At 42.6% G+C, this 22,092-nt stretch overlaps 1 protein-coding gene across 2 annotated transcripts in view; it reads left to right on the top strand.

Annotated features, from left to right (window-relative positions):
• UGGT2 (UDP-glucose glycoprotein glucosyltransferase 2) overlaps nucleotides 1-22,092 on the top strand; it is a 4,352,373-nt gene that overhangs the window by 2,415,589 nt on the left and 1,914,692 nt on the right. The window lies entirely within an intron of this gene.

Below are 22,092 nucleotides of genomic sequence, written 5' to 3' on the forward strand. Positions count from 1 at the left end.
GGTGAGAGAGGTTGAACTACAACTTTGAAAACTGAAATAAACAAGCTGGACAAACAGATTAAACATAGTGTGAGATAAAATCAAGAAAAATTTGAAAATATGTAAAGATATTGAGCATAATAGGAAACCTTTTTATAGAGACATAAGATGTGGAAGGAGTATAGACATACAAATTGATAAACTGTGTGAAGATTCTAAAATTTATTCGCAGACACAACAGATTATAGATATATTTTCAAAATCTTATGCAAAACAGTTTAGCTCCACAAAAGGGGTAATACGTTGTCCTAGTGACATCCAGGTAACCACAAATACTGGAATCAAGTTAGATTGCATTGAAAAAGAACTATGCAAACTTGATTCAAACAAAGCACTGGGAGGAGACATAATTAGTAACAATGACCTGAGAACACTAAAGCAAGAACTTACGGTAACATTATATCTGTTATTCAGTAGGTCTAAATATGGGGAGATTCCTCAAGATTGGAGGCATGCACTTATTAAACCTGTCTTTAAGGGAAATGGGAGTAGGACAAACCCAAAGTCATGCAGACCCTTAAGTCTACTTTCATGTCATGGAAAAATAATGGAGAAGGTAATATTGGATAAGTTATTGTCAGAACTGTATAGGCTGGGACTTGAAACCATATGTCAGTCTGCATATGTTGAAAATAGATCCATTACCACCTGTAACATGATGTTCTATAACAATATAATAGCTATGAATGAAAGATTGTGCTGTGATGTCATTTATATAGATTTAACTTCAGCATTTGACAGGTTCATACACAAAACACTGATCAATAAATTAGAACAACTAGGTAATAATGTACTCTTGATCAGATGGATAGCTGCAAGCTTACAAATAGGACATGGAAGTATCATACAGCAACTGGACAGGTGAAATCCTTGGTTACAATCAGGGTGTTCCACAGTGCTCTGTCCTACATCCTTACTTGTTTAGATTGTATCTTTCAGACCTAACTTTTTCATCTGAGGTGTTCTATAGTCTGAATGCAGACAGACTGAAATTGAGTAAACTGATTACATGTGTTGCAGATAAGGCAAGTCTGCAAAATAACTTGACTAAATTGACCATTTGGGCACAGGATAATAATATGCTGATAAATACACCAAAAACTAAATATATGAGATTTGGGAGACATAAATTGAAAGGTGAATATTTAATGCAGCACACAGTGATTGAAACTGTAGGCTCATTTAAGGACCTGGGTGTATGGGTAAATCCACCTATGAGTTTTTCTAATCATGTCAACCAATTGGTTAATGATAGTTATAGAACTATAGGTTGTATAAAAAAAGATTTATAAAGTCTAGGAAATCAAAAATGATGGTCATTGTTTGTTAGTTACATTAGACCCAAACTTGAGTGTGGAATAACAATATGGAAACCCTATCAAACATGAGTAAACTGCGATGAATACAGCGGAAATATATCAAGAGTATTCATGGATGTGAAAATTTAAGTTATTATGAAAGACTAAAATATCTAAACTTTTGTATAGGGTCTCTTAAAGTTATCTAAGAGAAGATCTTATTCAGGTATGTAGGGCACTTAGAGACATCTATCTCTGGGAATGTTTGCGGTTATCAAAAAGTACTAGAGAATCATCAGACAACCTATGTAGAAGACTCTATAGGAATGAGAAGTGTACTGATTGGTTCCCTGACAGAGTTAGCTGACGCATGGAACAGACTACCAAATTACATTAAAGCAAGTGCTAGTTTAGATATTTTTAAGAACAGCCAGGACACTTATTATGGAAACAAGTGTTTTGGTATATTCTCAAGCTAGAAGGGCATTAATGCCCGTGCTTGAAATATTTGTATGTAAGTAGCTCCAAGGTCACTGTACCATGAGACATAGGCAAACTGTATTTGATGAAAGCATGTGTTTGAGAACTTGACTATATCACTTTTGACTGGAGACAACAATGTCCTCATATTAATTAAATGGTTGCAGACTCCATCAGATTGTAGTAACACAGAAACGTAGATTTTCATGATGGGTAAGGAATGCCTGATCCACCTTGTCTGCCTGTCTCCCTACCTTCTGCATAACAGGTTTATCCTAATTAATCAATGTATTATTTCTGCTTCTCCTGATCGGCATTCTCCATTTTTTTAAATTATTCCATTTTTCATTTGGGCAGTAATGCACTGTTGATGGTTATGACACACTGACTGTCTCTTACTTGACAGCACTTTTCTGGAGAAATGTTTTCACAACATTACCACTGAGGGGGATTAATTTCCTTTCATTAACAGCATGCATGTTGGTGAAATAAAGCAACCCAGAATAAAAGAGGGAATTAGGCCCCTCCTTTCTGAGTTCTTTACCATCATATCAATACATATGCTCAGTACTGTAACTAGGATGGGACAAAGGTGGTGGCACAATCTGTAGTTGGCAACTGGGCATGAGTGAGTACAGTACCAGAATAGATTTGTGGGTTAGTAACTAAGTAACTGTAGTAGGGTGCTTACACAGGTATTGTGTTAGTTTTTTGGTCCTTGGCTTCAGAGACATTTTTTTTTTAGTTCTCAACTTTGGGGTGAGTGGGTGCATGTCTGTGGTGGACTGCAAAGTGCACCAGTAGTTGACGTGTGACTGTGTGTGTGCTACAAGTCCTAGATCCTCATGTGTTGTTTTCATTATTGTAATCATTTATTTTTGTTCTAATTCATTTTTTAAATAATTCTTTCATAGTTTAGGAAGAATGGTATACAAAAAAGTAATTTCAGTCATACTAAAACATCCATTGCGAATAGCAGGACACACACATTTTAATGTAGGTGTAGAGATTATTTATTTATTTATGTAAATGTGTTTTTTGTTGTAGGGCAGTGATCAAACTGGATCATTGTGATGCTAGCCTATTGAATGCAAAACATCCAAACACTAGACAGGCATAAAAGTAGGACAGTATTTACAGTAAAGAGAAAATATATGCTGCATTTGATCTTTCAATAAGAGGGGTTATGTGGTTTATATAAAGAACGAGCAAGAAGTTTCACAAAACTGTATACTGACTTGTAGCAGATACAGAGTTATGAAATCAATTTTAATAGCATGTTATAACTTGAAAATGTGTTTCTATACATAGATAATGAACAAAATAGAGTAGCGTAGTATATTGACAGGGCTGACAATACTACTTTGGAGAAACTTTATACAGTATTTCCAAAACAGTAATTTAGAAGAAGTAGAAGAAAGTCATATGAAGTCGAGTCGATTTGAGGGAAGGGGTGTTATAGTTTTATTGTAAGGCATGTTTGCACATTGTATTTCAAAGGAATGACAGATTACGGACAACATTTTCAAAAACAATAATTATATAATATTTGGGGAGTGGAATCAGGTGCACTTTTCATCATTTAAAGGAAATTTTTTTAATTCTAATCTGAATTTGGTTCATAGCTGAACTCTTTTAGGGTGTATGGAAAAGACTTCCAAAGTTTTGTTGCAATGAAAAAGAAGCTGTCATATGAGATGCATAGTTTCATCTGTGAGGTTTGGAGTATGAGTCTTGGAGAGATTGATACAATCTGATTGTCACAGGGTCTGGGAATTAGGTTGCCATTAGGAAGAGGAAATACTCCAGTTTTAACAGTTGGAGTACAAGGGAGCCTATTAATAAATGAGTTTTCAGTTTTATAGATAACCATTTCGCCTTGGCTAGACTAAAGCAGTTTATTTCACTCTTAATTATACGGTAATGGTAGGGAGGCCATATTCTGTTTGGCATAGGCAGATACCTTTACGAAATGCACATCTGATTTCCAGTGCCAGAAAGTGATAAATCTTTTGTTTATCAGAAGTGTATTCTGCTAGTTTTCCCTTTACTGTATTAATGTGATGCTGAAAATTAAGAGTTGGCCAAGTCACACACACAGATCTCAGAAGTGACTTGTCTGAAGTTTATTGTATTGTCATACTTATTACACAGAAAGTGCTAGGCAGGGTACTGGTAAGGGGTTTTGGTAGTTTCTGACTATAAGCTTTTATTGGTAGCAGGTACATTTTCTGTAGAGAATATGAAAGCATGACAGGCCATTTTGGCTCTTTTTTCATTTCTGGTGCAGGAGCGACTGGATCTGTAGATAATCATATCTAAATGAACTGCAGTTGTGAAAATTTGGTAGGTTGTCTTTTAATGAATAAAAAGAGGAGACATGGTGATAGAATAGATCCTTGGGGCACACCTTCTAAGAGAGAAATACTAAGTGACAGATTTGTATCTAGTTTTACAGAGAAGATTTAATTAAGAGAGGAAAAATCATTGAACTAGTCAAGGGTTCTGTATTTAATTACTGTAATAATGAAGGTGTGAATAGGTAATGATCATTCACACTGAAGGTCTGCAAATGCTGCTAGACTACTTTTGTAAACATACAGAAAAATCTAATCTGTCAAGGTATAGAATGCTAATGTTGTACCTCGGGCTGCCTAGAAACCATACTGTCAGGGGTGTTTAGCATGCTATGCTGTACTTTTGAAAAATAAGTGGTTGCTGAATAAAAAATGACTTTTCAAAAAGATTTTTTTTAGGTTTGGTAAAATGGAAGTGGATCAGAAATTACTGTAGGAGGATGGGTTATGAACTTTTGAGTGTGTGCTAGCAGTGGCTGGTTTTCCACACAAGTGTCAGTGTGTTGCTATAGAGGCATAGATTATAGATGTGGCATTAAAAGGTAGGCTAGTTGATCACAACAAAAAGTTATAAACCATGTGCCGAGTCTGCCAAAGCTTGTTGGTGAGTCACCAGGTGGTTTGGTCCATGATTTTTCCTTTTTGTTATACTTGGAAAATAGGAAAGGGGAAGAATAGGAGCAGCTTAGTGGAAGAAAGGAAAGTGATGGCTTTGTGTAGGAATGGGTGCTGGTTAGCTTCACATAGGTTCATAGGTAGGTACTAGACTATTGGCCCTAGGGCCTATATAAGCCTAGTCAAACGGTACCCTGGCTTTTGCCACCCAAGAAAATTATTTTTTTGTGCCCCTGTCAAGCAGAGCCACAGAAGTGATCCCGGGGTGAATTTCCTATCTCCCATCCAATCATCAAGATTTTTCTTAAAGAGTGCTAATGAGGAGCTTTGTTTGATATAGATAGGTAGTTTGTTCCAGAGTATGGGAAGTCTCTGGAACAGGAATCTATCCCTCCAGCATGTTCTGTTTATTGCGCTGACAAGGTTTAGGTCCCTAGAGCGTGTAGCTCAGAGGGATTGGGATTTCTTTAAGTGGAGCATGTCCAACAGCTCTGGGTTTGACATAGCTTTGTATGTTAGGCAGAGATTGCCTCTGAATAGGCGATATGTGACAGAGTAAAGCTGGAGATTTTTGAGACGGTCTGCGTAGGGCATCTGTTTGAGGCCGGTAATCCTCTTTGTGAGGTATTTCTGTGGCCTTTCCAGTTGTAGATGTCTTGTGAGGTACATACCAAAAGGGGCATTGTACTCTATAATGGGTCTAATGAGTGATGAGTAGAGGGGAACAATGACCTATTTTTTCCTGGATGAGAAACCTTTTGTGATGAGGTGTGCCACATAGAAGGATTTCCTGACTACTGTGACTATGTGATTATCAAAGGAGAGACTACTGTCCACCTGTGTCCCAAGGTCTCTTATCACACTTTCGGTGTTAGGTAGACTACCGCCTATGTGGTAGTTCATGGGTACAGAGTTTTTACCAAAAGGGATGACAATGCACTTTTTGGCACTGAGCTTGAGGCCATGGCTTTGACACCAGGCATCTGTCTCAGTGAGGCCCTTTTGTAGGATGTCCACATCGTTAGAAGTTTTGATTATGGATCCTAGTTTGCAGTTATCTGCAAACTTTGTTAGCCAAAAACCTTCTGTGTTAGCCTGTACTTCAGAGAAGTAGATACCAAACAGAAGAGGACCTAGGACTGAACCCTGTGGTACTCCACTTGAAACTGTTCTGAAGTTGGATTTAGAATCTGCTACTTTCACAGTGTGGGTTCTGTCAGTGAACCAGTTGGCAACCCATCTTCTGACATAGGGATTTATACCTAGTTTAGTGAGTGTATCTATAATTCCAGAGTGGGGGATGGTGTCGAAAGCCTTGGCGAGATCTAGATAGGCTGTGTGAACCACCTTACCCTCATCTACGGCTTTTTTGACCACTTCAAAGAAGTCTATCAGGTTTAGGAGACATGATCTGCCTTTTACAAACCCAAACTGGGTAGGGCCCAGAGTTTGGAGATTACCAATGTCATTGTTTATAAGTTCCACGATGATAAGTTCCATAGCCTTGCAGACCAGGCTCATCAGGCTAATGAGGGAGTAGTTCCCGGGGTCTGTGGCGGCTCCCCCTTTGTGGAGTGGGATAACTGTTGCTGTGCGCCATTCAGTAGGCACAAAGTCTGAGGTGAGGCTATGATTGAACATGGTAATTAGGTGGGGTGCCAGTTCATTCTGTAGTTCATGTAGAATGCAGCCTGGGATGTTGTCAGGTCCCATGGATGCTGTGTTCTTGGCTTTGGAGAGTGTGTTTTTTTACCTGAGCAGCCGTGATTACAGGAACTTTGCATTCTTCCGGTATAGAGAGATGGGCCCTTTAGGGGATGAGAGAGGTTAAAGTTAGCACTGAACCTATCTGCCAGGATGTTGGCAATATCAGTTGGTTCTGTATATTTAGTGCCATTGTGCTGTAACTCAGAGCAGATCTGACAGTTGACATTGAGATTCTTGACATAGCTATAGAATGCTTTGTGGTTGTCTTTAGAATCAGTGGCGATTTTGTTTTCGTAACTAACCTTCTTTTAGAGAGCTTGTTGGTGAAAGGGGGCCTGTGGAATAGTTAATGATGTCTTTCTCTGCTTGTTCATTGAGGTCTGTAGTTTGCATAGGTGCTGTGATATCTTTTGATGGAGTATTGTTTTTAATTGAATTGAAAAGCCTTTTCTACTGTAAAAGCCTTTTCTCCTGTAATAGCCCCTTTTAATTGGTGTATCAGGTTAACAAGTTTGTTTCTGTTTTTGGTATTTGGAGAAGCTTTCCACTTCTGCCAGGTCATTTTTCTGATTTTAATCGGGGGTTTTAGTCTTTGATAATACAAAGTTTGGACTTGGGTTTGTGCAGCCTGTAGATAGAAGGAAGTGTTTATTCTGTAAGTATACCAGTTTTGCTGTCAACATTTCATCAATCTCTGTGGGATTATTGGTGCTAAGGATTGGGGATTAGTTGGTGGTGGCTAGTTCTGCTTTTAGTACAGGTGTATGTTGGTTAGAAATTTTAGTGGTTTTTTTAATGTTGTCAACAGTAGGAGAATGTTGTATAAGTGAGTGGTCAGTAAAGGAGGATGATGAGATGTTATTGTCAGAGATATGGCTTGGAGAATAAATGACATCAAGGATATCCATTATTTTTTTAAGTTTGGTCTTGCATTTATTATTTGTGAAAGTTTTTTTTCCTCAGTAATATTTCTGTGGGAGCCTAAGAGTTTTGTATTAAACAATGATAATATTTTTATGGTTGGGAAATGTTTCAAGCATTATTAAGGAATATAGAAATATCTTAAGATGTTATAGCTATTGAGTGGGATCAAATGAACATGGAGTGTAAAATAGGATAGAAATAACCACATTTATTTCTCTATTTAAGTGATTATAGGAATTACTTAGAGGATAGAAATAACCACATTTATTTCTCTATTTAAGTGATTATAGGAATTACTTAGAGGGGTTAACAAAGGTTAAAGTATTACAGAATAAGGAGAATCCAACAGAACAAGAAGAGGTGCAAATGCAGAGGGTTAAAGAAAAAAAATAAGGGACTATCTGGATAATATGCATGAGTTTAGAAAGACTGATGTAAAGTAACTATTTTTTGATAAAAACTCCAGAGCACAAAAACTTTTAGTACAATAACTTAGGCAACAGAGATTAGAAAGGGTTGTTGCCACATCTAGGGAGCCTATAACAATAAAAATAACCTGAGATCCTGTGGTGGTATTAACGATATTTTGTAAGTTTTATACAAATTTTTATGAAGCAAAGAAAAAGGAAATCAAGGAAGAGCTCAAATGGAAATATTTATGGAAGAATTAGTTATGCCAAGGTCAATGATAGATGAGGCTTAACAACTAACAGTCAAGATAGGAAGGGCTAAGATATGAACAGTAATATATAAGCAATCTTTAGGAAAGTCTCCAGGAACATATGGTATTCCTGTAGAAGTTTGGAAGTTATGACGGAAGAAAGTGATACAGATCTGGAAGAGTTTGTTTAACAGCATTACTGAATGGTTTGCTGTATTACTTAAGGATGGTTAAAAACCCATCAGACCCAGCTTCATACAGACCTATTTCAATTTTAAACCATGATTATGAACTGTTTATATCTATAGTAGCTAAAGGAATAGCAAAGGTGTTGCCAAAATTGATATATATATATTATTCTGGTTTTGTGGAGGGTAGGCAAACATTTGACAACATTAATACAACAATGATTAACCAGAGAGAAGCAGAATGTAAGAAAGTACCACTGTTGTTAGTAGGTCTTAATGGACAGAAAGCATTCAACAGAGTAAGATGGGATTTTATGAGTAGGGCAATGGAAGCATTTGCATTTCCTGATAAAATAATAATGTTAATTAGGACAATACATGAAGGATCAAATACAAGAATTAAAGTGGGAGGGTTCTTCTCTGATAAGTTGAGTTTGAACAGAGGAACCAGGCAGACGTGTCCACTTTCCCCTTTATTTTCTTTATATTTAGAGCCATTAGCAAAGAAAGTAAACTACTCGGAAATGCAGGGACATAATTGGTATGGTAATCAAGAAAAGTTGGCTTTATTTGCAGATGATATTATTTTTGTACCTGATAAATCCAGAAAAGGACATCTCAATGCTGTGGAACATTTTGAAACAATATGAAGTCTTTTGGGATGAAAAGTTAATGAATATAAAACGAAGGCTATAGCTGTAAATTATGTAGGCACACAAGAATTGTTTAGCAATACCCATATTTATGGGGACACAATAAGATGAAGTATTTAGGAGTATGATTTAAAAAGACTTTATATTATGGCAGCTAAGGATATATAAAAGAGACTAAGAAAAATATTACACAAAAACTGAAAAAGTGTAAGCTCTATTTATTGATATGCATAGTAAGATATAAGCAGTGGAAATGTTTTTAGACTCTTTAATTTTATATATGGATCAGGCGTATTTTTATCAACCAGAGGAGAAGATGTAAACAAATCATTTATAAAGATACTGAGACAGATATTGCAAATGCAAAAAAAAAATTACACTTGCTCTAACTATCTCACTGTTACTTAAGATGTCTTTGCTCCACTTATTTATTTTGTTGAATTTGTATTGATTTTGTTGAATTTATGACAGATGTTCTTCGTGTTTCACTGTTGCAGTCATCATCTGTGGGCTATCCCTGCTGTGGTAGCCCTCGGCCTGAATACCAGAGTCAGTGTTTTTCTGCGTCAGCTGCTGTCACTTGTAGACTGACGTTAGGTAGTCAGTGCTATAAAGCAAGGCAGCTGACGCCATTACATTAATCTTTCTTGCTGTGGAGCCCGTAGCAGAAGCAGCTGAAAACGTCTAAAGCTATGTACCCCATTGGAGATCTCTTTTTCTTGCACTAACTGATGTCCGAAAAAGTTAATTGCCTCGCCTGAGGAAAGCAGACCCCACACCAAGACTTCCATTCATGCTGCGTCACTTGTTTAGGCCCAGACCACGACGTCGCCCGTTGCTGGTTCTGTGCCCTCTTTAACACGAGAACCATTCGTCGTAGAGCTCTTTTTGTGCACAGGTATTTTCGTCCTCCGTCTTCACAAATAGCGTCAGTCAGGCAACAATCCATAGAGCCTCCAAAAAAGTGTAGGGATAAAGATAGAGACAGACCACACAAGGCTAAGCCTTCCGACAACTCTTCCACTAAGCAGGTCGTCAGTTCTCCGGATTTCAGTGAGGCACTTTTGCAGTCCTTAATGCCTAATGTGATAGCTGCGCAGGCCTCTACCGAGGACATTTCAGAGTCCGGTATGCAGCAGAAATCTTATTTGTCTTCATTGCCTTTGGTTGTCTCTGCCTCACTTGGGTCCAGAGCCGCAACTCAGGCACCGGGTTCTAAGGAGTTCTTTCGCACTACTGATTCTAGTCAGAAACCAATTTCTTCACACCCGACTACCATTTCTCTCAGACCCATGAATACTCTTAGGCCTAGTAGCCAGGCCACCCCTAGAAAATCTACCTCTAGCCACTACCATTCCCCATTCTGGTATTATAGACAAGCTCACCAGCCTGAGCATAAACCCCTGTGTCACAAGATGGGTTGCCAGCTGGCTTACGGACAGAACCCACATGGTGAGAGTTGCAGGAGCTAGGTCCGACTCTAAACTGGTTACAAGTGGCATTCCCCAGGGCTCACTCCTAGGACCACTCCTGTTCGGCATATACTTCTCAGAGGTACAGGCAAGCACAGGAGGAATATGGCTGACCATATTCGCAGATGACTGCAAACTAGGGGCTATAATTGACTCTCCGGCTGACACAGACTTCCTCCAAAAGGGTCTCACTGAGATGGATACCTAGTGTCAAAATCATGGCCTCAAGCTAAATGCCAAAAAGTGCATAGTCATCCCCTTTGGAAAAAACAAAGTACCCACAAACTACCACATAGGTGTTAGTCCCCTAAATTCAGAAGACGTAATAAGGGATCTGGGGACTCAAGTAGATAGTAATCTCACCTTTGATAATCACATTGCCAAAGTGGTTAGAAAATCCTTTTACATGGCCCACCTAATCACAAAAGGGTTTGCATCCAGATCAAAAGAGGTCATTGTGCCCCTCTACTCATCAGACCCATCATAGAGTACAGCGCGCCATTTGGGATGTACCTTACAAGACACCTGGAAAGACCACAGAAGTACCTCACCAAGAGGATCACTGGCCTCAAACAGATGCCCTATGCAGCTCGACTGAAGAAACTCCAGCTGTACTCGGTTGCATAACGCCTACTCAGAGGTGATCTCTGCCTGACATACAAGGTCGTGTCCAACCTAGAATTGATGGACATGCTCCACCTAAAGAAAACCTTATCCCCTTGAGCCACACGCTCAAGGGATCTAAACCTCACCACAACAATAAATAGGACGTGCTGGAGGGATAGATTCCTGTTCCAGAGACTTCCCATGCTTTGGAACAAGATCCCAATCTGCATTAGGTAGAGCTCCTTGCTAACACTCTTCAAAAGAAACATTGACGAGTGGATGGGAAACAGAAGGTTTACCTCGGGGATCACTTCAGTCGCTCTGCTGGACAGAGGCACAGGGAACTAATCTAAGGGGTGGCGAAAGCCAACACATTCAAGCTAGGCTTATAAATGCCTTCGGGCAGATAGCCTGGTACCTACCTATGAACCTAATCTTACTCCCCCCACCCCTCACCCCCACCCCAGGCCCAAATGCTTAAGATGGCAGAGGATCTTATTTCCCTTATCAGGGGCAGTCAAGCCACAACTTCTAAAAGGAAAAGACACCCTTCTCCTGAACTATTGACAGAGCAAGATTCTGAAGAATCTGATTATTCAGATTTTGAAGAGGAACAACAACCTCTAACTGGTTATGAGGATTCAGATGCAGAGGAATCTATCCCTTCTGCCTCCCCACCAGAAGACCCCCACACCCTCAGGGAAGATTTCCAATGGGAATCTCAGGATTTCCCTCAGTCTAAGAAAAGGCTAAGAGAATTTCTAGACCTACCCCAGCACAGACCACATGCCATCCCCCCTATTTTAGAAGTGGTGGATGATGTTTTCCATGAATCCAGTTTAGCCCCTGACGCCAGTAAACCAGACAGGTATTACAGAGTACCAGACTCTCACAAATACCAGTACAGAAATCCTGCTGCAGACCTGAAGGTCATTACACAGGGACTTAAGGGAGCCAGGCTAGTTCTGCAAAGAATCCTACACCTTCTGATAAGGATGCCAGAGCTCTGGACAGATGGGGTAAAAAAGTTTACATCTCTGCAACCTTAGCTATCAGAGCTCTCAATTGTCAGTTCCATATGTTAAAATATCAACAGCACACTTTGGAACTATTAAAGCAAAAGATTTCTACCTTTCCTGTGCCAATTTTAAGGAGTTAGCAGATTTATTGCACTCTACTTGTCAAGTGGCAAAGCACTCTTTATACTGTGGATATGACGCACACTAGAAGCCTCTAGCAGGGCAGCAGTGTCTGAATCTGTCATTAGCAGACATGCATGGTTGAAGGAACAACCTCTACCTGATCATTTCAAGTCTAAATTAATTGATGCACTTTTGGATAAATACCGCTTGTTTGGAGAAAAAGCAGAAGAAGTGCTTAAAAAAATGGAAAACAAAGCAAAATCTATGCAAACAGTGAAATATTTTTTTCAGTTTCAACCTCCTAGATTCAGCAGGAATTTTCCCTCTAAGCACTGGTCCTTTCCTGCTCCTAGCAGACGGGGGCAAGCTAAGCTCTGCAGGGACAGGCCATCCAGGTCCCTACAACAGGGACAACAGTGAATCAAACAGTGGACCATGTCTGCCTCTAAGGCAGGGAGTTCTCAGCCATCCTTCTATGGCAAAAACTCTCAGTGACTCCCACTCTGCCCTCGTTTCACCCAAACGCTCGGAGGAAGGCTGTCCCTCTGCAAAGAAAATTGGCTGTCTGTAACAAAGGGCCAATGGGTCTTAAAGATCATTTTTCAGGAATACAAATTCACTTTCAACAAACTCCCAATTCCCAGAGGGTACCCAGACGTACCTCCAAATCAGTGGGCAAAGGCATTAAAACAAGTCCAAACTCTCTTAGTTCAGGGGGCAGTAGAACCTGTTATTGCAGATATAACAGGCAAAGGCTTTTATTCCAGGCATTTCCTTGTTCCCAGAAAGGAGGGCACTTGGTGCCCATCCTGGTGTGTCCATTCTGAACACATCCCTTGTGGTCCCCAAATTCAAAATGCTAACCTTGCAGCAGCTGCTGCCTATGCTGACAAAAAATGCCTGGTTAGTGAACCTGGACCTAAAAGATGCCTACCTCTTCATCCCCATAAGGGAGTCCTGCAGGAAATTCCTGCATTTCAGAGCAGGCTCACAGCACTTTCAGTTCTCTGCTCTTCCCTTTGGCTTATCTAGTGCTCCCATGGTTTTCACCAAATTTTTGGCCCCGGCCATAGCATTTTGCAGACAGAGAAATATACAAATTTACTCTTATCTGGACGACTGCCTCATTCAGGCAGAGTGCAAAGAAAAGCTGCTCTAGGACCTCCACTTTGTCAAAACCCTCCTAACTTCCTTGGGGTTCACCATCATTGAGAAGAAATCAAAGCAAATTCCCTCCAGGAGGATCATTTTCCTGGGAGCATTGCTGGACACAGCATCCCAAATGGCCTTCCTATCCCCAGAAAAGCAGTGCTTCCTGCCTCTCTACTTTATCTAACTGGCATCCAAAAGTCACCTCACAGCGAAGAGGTTCCTGCAAGGCTTGGAGTACATGGCATCTTGCATCATTCTAATTCCTCTGTCCAGGCTTCACTTGAGGAAACTTCAGTGGTATCTAAAGAATCTTTGGTGTCAACACCCACTGCCTCTAGAGACCTCTCTCCCTCTGATACCCTGTAGAAGGGCCAAGTTTCTCTGGTAGGCAAGGGCCTGTGCTAAGAACCAGGTTCTCCCCTTCATCATCTGCCCTACTGGGCAGACCATCACCACCGACGCCTCAGACATTGCTTGGGGCGGCCACCTAGCAGGCAGGTGCACCCAAGGTCTTTGGGATGCCCGACACCTTCCCTTACCTATCAACCAGAAGAAAATGCTGGCAGTGCAAAAGGCTCTGGCATCCTTCTTGCCCCATCTCAGGCCAGGGGTTCTCCTTATCAAAACAGACACCACAGTAATGTGGTAGATCAACAAGCAGGGAGGGACACAATCTTACTCTCTGTGCAAGCTAGCCATGAACCTCTGGCTGACTGCCTCTTCCATGGGATTACACCTAATAGACCAATACCTACCAGGGATCAACAACACCCTGACAGACCACTTAAGCAGACATTTACTGGACCCCCACAAATGGCAGCTCCACAAAAAGATCTTTTTGCAAGTGTGGGGAAATCAGTAGGTGGATCTCTTTGCTTCGCACCTCAACCACCAGCTAAAGAAATTCTGTACCAAGGAGTATCACCGCCTAGCATGAAATTCCCTCTTCATGTTCGCATTCCCCCCTCTGCCTCTTATTCCCAAGGTACTCATCAAGATAAGGAAGGAGGGACCCAAGGCCATCCTCATTGCTCCAGATTAGCCCAGACAACATTGGTACCCCTTGCTGCACAGCCTGACATCACAGCCTCCCAGGCAGCTTCCCCAGATTCCAAACCTCTTGACTCAAGCAGGGGGAGAAATGCTGCACCCAGACTTGCAGACTCTCAATCAGCATGGATGATACTCCCAAGGTAAGCAAGGGGCTTCTGCTAAGCAAGCAAATCCTAGACATCATCACAGAGGCCAGAAGGCCCAGCACCAGAAAATCTTATGCAGGGAAATAGAAAGATTCTGCTCCTGGAGCCAGTCCAGAGGGGCCAGTTCTTCACATCCATCTGTCCCTCCTATCCTGGACTTTCTAGCGGAATTACTCAATAGTGGCCTCTCCTTCTCTTCTGTTAAAATCCACGCCTCAGCCATTTCAGCTCATTTAAATACAGACCAGGCCCTGTTCTCACATCCTTTGATTAAACAATTCCACAGAGGGGCTTCTAATATCAGACCTCCCAGAAGGCCACCCACTCCAGCCTGGGACCTAAATTATGTTTTGGAAAAACTAACCTACCACCCTTTGAACCTGCTGCTTCAGCAGAACTGAAATACCTCTCCTGGAAGACTGCTTTTTGCTAGCTATCACCTCAGTCAGAAGGGTTTCTGAACTTCAGGCACTGTTGGCCATTGAACCCTTCATCATTTTCCATGCAGATAGGGTTTCCCTTAGGACTAACCCCTCCTTTATGCCCAAGGTGGTATCTGATGTGACTCTCAACCAGGCCATTCATCTGCTCGCCTTCTTCCCTAACCCTCAAAACAAGGGAGAAAGAATTCTGCACACTCTAGGCATGCACAGACAGCACAGCTACTACCTGGACCTTATTAAACCCTTCAGAAAAACAGACCAACTTCTTGTCTGTTTTGCCCAAGGGGCAGAGGAGAAGACCATTTCCAAGCAGACTATTTCCAAATGGATATCACACTGTATCCATTTTGTCTACAGAGTTCATGGGAAACCTCCCCTAAATCTGTTTGTACCCATTCCACTAGGGCAGCCTCCACTTCCAAAGCATTCCTCAGAGGAGCACCCACCAGGGACATCTTGGAAGCTGCCACCTGGACCTTGGTCCATACCTTTACAAAGCATTACCACCTTCCTCTTTTCTCTAAGGCTAATGCAGGGTTTGCCTCTGCAGTTCTGCAGGGTTTGCTTACCCATACCTAGGTCTAACTAATCCTTCCATCCCTCTCTTCAGCTTTGGGAATCCTCCCACAGGTGATGACAGCAACAGTAAAACATAAAGAACATAGTACAGTTGTGTACACTTACCATGAATGTAGATGTTCGAGTGTATTCACTCTTGCAGTCCTGGTTTCCCTCCCTCCTTCCCCTTATATCATCTTTCATTAGGGAGACATAAGCTTCTTGGGGTGGTTGTTAACCACCAGGACCACTTTGCCATATTTCCTGGGGCTTCTGACTGGTTAGGACAAGAAAAACTGATGTAATGGCATCAGCTGCTGTGCTTTATAGCACTTGACAACCTGACGTCAGTCTACAAGCGACGGCAGCTGATGCAGAAAAACATTGACTCTGGTATTCGGGCCAGCTGAGGGCTACTATAGCAGGGATAGCTCACAGGTGATGAATGCTGCAGTGAATACACTCGAACATCTACATTTATGGTAAGGGTACACAACATTACTTTTTTCAGCCTGCACTTGTTAAAGAAATGACATCTGTTTGTTACTGTATTGCTCTTAGGTTGTTTTTACAGTATTCTAATATTTCCTAACCTTCTTAGATACTGCAAATGCTGTTCTGCATTTGACAAAATTCTCCCGAGTTTGCCAAAATATTTCTAAGATTTGCAAAGTTTTTCTGTGTTTATAGAAGTTCTTCTACATATGCACACATTTTTTTCTGCATTTGTGAACATTTCTCAGGGTTTGTGAACTTATTTCTAAGGATACCTGGCAGCACAGCAGTTCTGCCTTTTGTTGCAAAGCATTTGTTACTGCACTTGAGCTCAGTTTCACATTAAGAGAGTGTTGCTCCCTGGTGGGAGCAGTGGGCTGATTCAACCCATCCGAGTTGGGAACTGCTAGTGGACGTGGAGCATGTCCAACAGCTCTGGGTTTGACATAGCTTTGTATGTTAGGCAGAGATCGCCTCTGAGTAAGCAATATGCGACGGAGTAAAGCTGAAGTTTTTTGAGACTGTCTGAGTAGGGCATCTGTTTGAGGCCGGTAATCCTCTTTGTGCACAGGTATTTTCGCCTCCGTCTTCACAAATAGCGTCAGTCAGGCAACAATCCATAGAGCCTCCAAAAAAGTGTAGGGATAAAGATAGAGACAGACCACACAAGGCTAAGCCTTCCGACAACTCTTCCACTAAGCAGGTCGTCAGTTCTCCGGAATTCAGTGAGGCACTTTTGCAGTCCTTAATGCCTAATGTGATAGCTGCGCAGGCCTCTACCGAGGACATTTCAGAGTCCGGTATGCAGCAGAAATCTTATTTGTCTTCATTGCCTTTGGTTGTCTCTGCCTCACTTGGGTCCAGAGCCGCAACTCAGGCACCGGGTTCTAAGGAGTTCTTTAGACTACTGATTCTAGTCAGAAACCAATTTCTTCACACCCGACTACCATTTCTCTCAGACCCATGAATACTCTTAGGCCTAGTAGCCAGGCCACCCCTAGAAAATCTACCTCTAGCCACTACCATTCCCCATTCTGGTATTATAGACAAGCTCACCAGCCTGAGCATAAACCCCTGTGTCACAAGATGGGTTGCCAGCTGGCTTACGGACAGAACCCACATGGTGAGAGTTGCAGGAGCTAGGTCCGACTCTAAACTGGTTACAAGTGGCATTCCCCAGGGCTCACTCCTAGGACCACTCCTGTTCGGCATATACTTCTCAGAGGTACAGGCAAGCACAGGAGGAATATGGCTGACCATATTCGCAGATGACTGCAAACTAGGGGCTATAATTGACTCTCCGGCTGACACAGACTTCCTCCAAAAGGGTCTCACTGAGATGGATACCTAGTGTCAAAATCATGGCCTCAAGCTAAATGCCAAAAAGTGCATAGTCATCCCCTTTGGAAAAAACAAAGTACCCACAAACTACCACATAGGTGTTAGTCCCCTAAATTCAGAAGACGTAATAAGGGATCTGGGGACTCAAGTAGATAGTAATCTCACCTTTGATAATCACATTGCCAAAGTGGTTAGAAAATCCTTTTACATGGCCCACCTAATCACAAAAGGGTTTGCATCCAGATCAAAAGAGGTCATTGTGCCCCTCTACTCATCACTCATCAGACCCATCATAGAGTACAGCGCGCCATTTGGGATGTACCTTACAAGACACCTGGAAAGACCACAGAAGTACCTCACCAAGAGGATCACTGGCCTCAAACAGATGCCCTATGCAGCTCGACTGAAGAAACTCCAGCTGTACTCGGTTGCATAACGCCTACTCAGAGGTGATCTCTGCCTGACATACAAGGTCGTGTCCAACCTAGAATTGATGGACATGCTCCACCTAAAGAAAACCTTATCCCCTTGAGCCACACGCTCAAGGGATCTAAACCTCACCACAACAATAAATAGGACGTGCTGGAGGGATAGATTCCTGTTCCAGAGACTTCCCATGCTTTGGAACAAGATCCCAATCTGCATTAGGTAGAGCTCCTTGCTAACACTCTTCAAAAGAAACATTGACGAGTGGATGGGAAACAGAAGGTTTACCTCGGGGATCACTTCAGTCGCTCTGCTGGACAGAGGCACAGGGAACTAATCTAAGGGGTGGCGAAAGCCAACACATTCAAGCTAGGCTTATAAATGCCTTCGGCAGATAGCCTGGTACCTACCTATGAACCTAATCTTACTCCCCCCACCCCTCACCCCCACCCCAGGCCCAGATGCTTAAGATGGCAGGGGATCTTATTTCCTTATCAGGGGCAGTCAAGCCACAACTTCTAAAAGGAAAAGACACCCTTCTCCTGAACTATTGACAGAGCAAGATTCTGAAGAATCTGATTATTCAGATTTTGAAGAGGAACAACAACCTCTAACTGGTTATGAGGATTCAGATGCAGAGGAATCTATCCCTTCTGCCTCCCCACCAGAAGACCCCCACACCCTCAGGGAAGATTTCCAATGGGAATCTCAGGATTTCCCTCAGTCTAAGAAAAGGCTAAGAGAATTTCTAGACCTACCCCAGCACAGACCACATGCCATCCCCGCTATTTTAGAAGTGGTGGATGGTGTTTTCCATGAATCCAGTTTAGCCCCTGACGCCAGTAAACCAGACAGGTATTACAGAGTACCAGACTCTCACAAATACCAGTACAGAAATCCTGCTGCAGACCTGAAGGTCATTACACAGGGACTTAAGGGAGCCAGGCTAGTTCTGCAAAGAATCCTACACCTTCTGATAAGGATGCCAGAGCTCTGGACAGATGGGGTAAAAAAGTTTACATCTCTGCAACCTTAGCTATCAGAGCTCTCAATTGTCAGTTCCATATGTTAAAATATCAACAGCACACTTTGGAACTATTAAAGCAAAAGATTTCTACCTTTCCTGTGCCAATTTTAAGGAGTTAGCAGATTTATTGCACTCTACTTGTCAAGTGGCAAAGCACTCTTTATACTGTGGATATGACGCACACTAGAAGCCTCTAGCAGGGCAGCAGTGTCTGAATCTGTCATTAGCAGACATGCATGGTTGAAGGAACAACCTCTACCTGATCATTTCAAGTCTAAATTAATTGATGCACTTTTGGATAAATACCGCTTGTTTGGAGAAAAAGCAGAAGAAGTGCTTAAAAAAATGGAAAACAAAGCAAAATCTATGCAAACAGTGAAATATTTTTTTCAGTTTCAACCTCCTAGATTCAGCAGGAATTTTCCCTCTAAGCACTGGTCCTTTCCTGCTCCTAGCAGACGGGGGCAAGCTAAGCTCTGCAGGGACAGGCCATCCAGGTCCCTACAACAGGGACAACAGTGAATCAAACAGTGGACCATGTCTGCCTCTAAGGCAGGGAGTTCTCAGCCATCCTTCTATGGCAAAAACTCTCAGTGACTCCCACTCTGCCCTCGTTTCACCCAAAAGCTCGGAGGAAGGCTGTCCCTCTGCAAAGAAAATTGTCTGTCTGTAACAAAGGGCCAATGGGTCTTAAAGATCATTTTTCAGGAATACAAATTCACTTTCAACAAACTCCCAATTCCCAGAGGGTACCCAGACGTACCTCCAAATCAGTGGGCAAAGGCATTAAAACAAGTCCAAACTCTCTTAGTTCAGGGGGCAGTAGAACCTGTTATTGCAGATATAACAGGCAAAGGCTTTTATTCCAGGCATTTCCTTGTTCCCAGAAAGGAGGGCACTTGGTGCCCATCCTGGTGTGTCCATTCTGAACACATCCCTTGTGGTCCCCAAATTCAAAATGCTAACCTTGCAGCAGCTGCTGCCTATGCTGACAAAAAATGCCTGGTTAGTGAACCTGGACCTAAAAGATGCCTACCTCTTCATCCCCATAAGGGAGTCCTGCAGGAAATTCCTGCATTTCAGAGCAGGCTCACAGCACTTTCAGTTCTCTGCTCTTCCCTTTGGCTTATCTAGTGCTCCCATGGTTTTCACCAAATTTTGGCCCGCCATAGCATTTTGCAGACAGAGAAATATACAAATTTACTCTTATCTGGACGACTGCCTCATTCAGGCAGAGTGCAAAGAAAAGCTGCTCTAGGACCTCCACTTTGTCAAAACCCTCCTAACTTCCTTGGGGTTCACCATCATTGAGAAGAAATCAAAGCAAATTCCCTCCAGGAGGATCATTTTCCTGGGAGCATTGCTGGACACAGCATCCCAAATGGCCTTCCTATCCCCAGAAAAGCAGTGCTTCCTGCCTCTCTACTTTATCTAACTGGCATCCAAAAGTCACCTCACAGCGAAGAGGTTCCTGCAAGGCTTGGAGTACATGGCATCTTGCATCATTCTAATTCCTCTGTCCAGGCTTCACTTGAGGAAACTTCAGTGGTATCTAAAGAATCTTTGGTGTCAACACCCACTGCCTCTAGAGACCTCTCTCCCTCTGATACCCTGTAGAAGGGCCAAGTTTCTCTGGTAGGCAAGGGCCTGTGCTAAGAACCAGGTTCTCCCCTTCATCATCTGCCCTACTGGGCAGACCATCACCACCGACGCCTCAGACATTGCTTGGGGCGGCCACCTAGCAGGCAGGTGCACCCAAGGTCTTTGGGATGCCCGACACCTTCCCTTACCTATCAACCAGAAGAAAATGCTGGCAGTGCAAAAGGCTCTGGCATCCTTCTTGCCCCATCTCAGGCCAGGGGTTCTCCTTATCAAAACAGACACCACAGTAATGTGGTAGATCAACAAGCAGGGAGGGACACAATCTTACTCTCTGTGCAAGCTAGCCATGAACCTCTGGCTGACTGCCTCTTCCATGGGATTACACCTAATAGACCAATACCTACCAGGGATCAACAACACCCTGACAGACCACTTAAGCAGACATTTACTGGACCCCCACAAATGGCAGCTCCACAAAAAGATCTTTTTGCAAGTGTGGGGAAATCAGTAGGTGGATCTCTTTGCTTCGCACCTCAACCACCAGCTAAAGAAATTCTGTACCAAGGAGTATCACCGCCTAGCATGAAATTCCCTCTTCATGTTCGCATTCCCCCCTCTGCCTCTTATTCCCAAGGTACTCATCAAGATAAGGAAGGAGGGACCCAAGGCCATCCTCATTGCTCCAGATTAGCCCAGACAACATTGGTACCCCTTGCTGCACAGCCTGACATCACAGCCTCCCAGGCAGCTTCCCCAGATTCCAAACCTCTTGACTCAAGCAGGGGGAGAAATGCTGCACCCAGACTTGCAGACTCTCAATCAGCATGGATGATACTCCCAAGGTAAGCAAGGGGCTTCTGCTAAGCAAGCAAATCCTAGACATCATCACAGAGGCCAGAAGGCCCAGCACCAGAAAATCTTATGCAGGGAAATAGAAAGATTCTGCTCCTGGAGCCAGTCCAGAGGGGCCAGTTCTTCACATCCATCTGTCCCTCCTATCCTGGACTTTCTAGCGGAATTACTCAATAGTGGCCTCTCCTTCTCTTCTGTTAAAATCCACGCCTCAGCCATTTCAGCTCATTTAAATACAGACCAGGCCCTGTTCTCACATCCTTTGATTAAACAATTCCACAGAGGGGCTTCTAATATCAGACCTCCCAGAAGGCCACCCACTCCAGCCTGGGACCTAAATTATGTTTTGGAAAAACTAACCTTACCACCCTTTGAACCTGCTGCTTCAGCAGAACTGAAATACCTCTCCTGGAAGACTGCTTTTTGCTAGCTATCACCTCAGTCAGAAGGGTTTCTGAACTTCAGGCACTGTTGGCCATTGAACCCTTCATCATTTTCCATGCAGATAGGGTTTCCCTTAGGACTAACCCCTCCTTTATGCCCAAGGTGGTATCTGATGTGACTCTCAACCAGGCCATTCATCTGCTCACCTTCTTCCCTAACCCTCAAAACAAGGGAGAAAGAATTCTGCACACTCTAGGCATGCACAGACAGCACAGCTACTACCTGGACCTTATTAAACCCTTCAGAAAAACAGACCAACTTCTTGTCTGTTTTGCCCAAGGGGCAGAGGAGAAGACCATTTCCAAGCAGACTATTTCCAAATGGATATCACACTGTATCCATTTTGTCTACAGAGTTCATGGGAAACCTCCCTAAATCTGTTTGTACCCATTCCACTAGGGCAGCCTCCAC

This window comes from Protopterus annectens, chromosome 5.part1 (genome assembly GCF_019279795.1).
Source record: "Protopterus annectens isolate FY-2018-M chromosome 5.part1, PAN1.0, whole genome shotgun sequence".
NCBI lineage: Eukaryota > Metazoa > Chordata > Ceratodontiformes > Protopteridae > Protopterus > Protopterus annectens.